Source organism: Mycena indigotica, assembly GCF_014461135.1.
Source record: "Mycena indigotica strain 171206Taipei chromosome Unknown Mind.scaff0002, whole genome shotgun sequence".
NCBI classification, from domain to species: domain Eukaryota; kingdom Fungi; phylum Basidiomycota; class Agaricomycetes; order Agaricales; family Mycenaceae; genus Mycena; species Mycena indigotica.
Window position 1 is genome coordinate 4,023,686 of NW_023503001.1, and position 1,986 is coordinate 4,025,671.

A 1,986-nucleotide genomic window follows, 5' to 3' on the forward strand; every position below is an offset into this window, starting at 1 on the left:
TGCTTCCAAGCATATTCCCTATGACCGGAGCATTAAAAACACAGGGCTTTGTATAAAGGAAGAAAAAAACATGCCTCTCACTCAAATCGGTTTGTATTTGAGCAGTCTCTACGTGTTTAGAACGCTACTTGCGGTTTGCAATCTGAATTCACTTTCGATGTTCCGCATGAAGAAGGGGGTCTGCTTTGATAGCAGCGCGGTACCTGAGTCAGACTGAGCAGGACTCGTCTTCAGAGAGCAGCCTTACTGCTTCATTTGTTCCCGAGCCCGAGCCTTGACTTCCTCAAGGTTCCAGGCCAGACAGTTTGACAAATTACTCGGGTTTATGCTAGTTGGTACCCACCTCTGCCTATAGTTTTCAGATGCACAGCGGCGGGCATCTGAGGTCTTGAGCTGAGAAGGCGAATTCATTACACCAATGAGCTAGTAGGGAAGTAAAGTCAGATGGGAGAATTTTGAAAGATGATTGACTTATTTGATCATCTCTCGAGATAAGACAACACAGTCGCCGACACATTTGTTCCACCCCATAGTTTGTCTTGAAAAGGTCAGCCAAGTGTGTACTGAGCTTGTTTCAAAACACTTACTTATGCGGCATTTCTGGATTTACAAGCATTGAATCGACTCCTTCCAGCTGAACTGGAGATAAAAGGGAAGCCCCTGTGATTGAACAAGCATGAACATCCGCAGCCAATAGACTGATGTCGACAAGTGTTTTGAAGCCACAGCGGGTTGTCTATGATGTAGGCAGTACTTCTATAGGTCGTTAGCCGAAATTCAAGTTCCAATATGAATCAAGAAAGGTTGAGACGTTGTCGTTATATGTGGTTTATAGTGGCCTATGACTGATATTCAGACAAACATGAAACCCTTTATAACAAAGATCGCCGACCAGGGATTGCTGGACTTAGGTTGGGAACGAAGTACACAACCTGCTGACTGAGCTTTAGAGGCTACAATGACCTTCTCTTAAAGTTATGGTCGAGGCAAAAAGCACAAGTCGAAGAGTGTGCGTTACATCACTTGAGTGTGTGTTACACGAGTCAAGTGTGTGTTACACCTATGTTGTTTTCTGCTCTTCACATACTCTATCTTGCGCTGATCGGCTTGCTTCTTCATGGACCGCTCGCATTCCACTCAACAGTCGCCACTTCCCCAGCAACGCGGTGAAAACACAGTGCTTGAGCGAAAACGTGAAGCTTGCGCTAAGTATCGTGCGAAGTACTGCAGGTTGGCCACTTCGTCGGAAGACACTCAAGTCCACCAGGAATATCTCGAAGCTGTGGGAGAAGGCTAAGGAACGAATGGCGAGGTGTGTTTGCAGCAACAATCTTTGCCCTCAGTTGGGAATACTGACTGGTGCCACAGACTTTGAAGAGATGTACTTTCAGATGCAGAGCAAGCATTGGGCGCTCGACGGCGCACTCGAGAGTACAGCCAACGATACAGAGAAGCATACTAAACCGAAATAACTCTCTTGGGGTTGCTGAATCTTCCATCTTAGAAATCGGGAACTCAGCGGAGAAAGTGCGTTATGTCTTGCTTATACTCTTATTCACATGCGCGATAGAGCATTCGAAGACCGCTATGGTTCCATTTGCCCTCGATCCCTGGCTCCATGGGAAGAGCGGCCTGTACGAGGCAGCTTTTGCATGACAGGGAAAGCGCACCAGGTTGGATAGACACCAGGATGAATATCCACAAAACACATATACCAAAGGTCGTTTGGGGCGCGGGCCAGAAGACGGTCTCCGACGAGCAAGGGGTCGCCTGACACTGCGGGCAATGGAGCATATTCCGCCCTGGAATATGTTGAGAATATTATGAATATTACAGGCTGTATTCATTCCATTTTCTAGGCCGGAATATGACAGGAATATCCGTGGAATATTCTTAATTTTCTCACCATCTGCCATGTATATGACAGCCCGGAAAATGTTGAGCAGATCCGTGGAATATTCTCAATATGCCTCATGTTTTCATTCC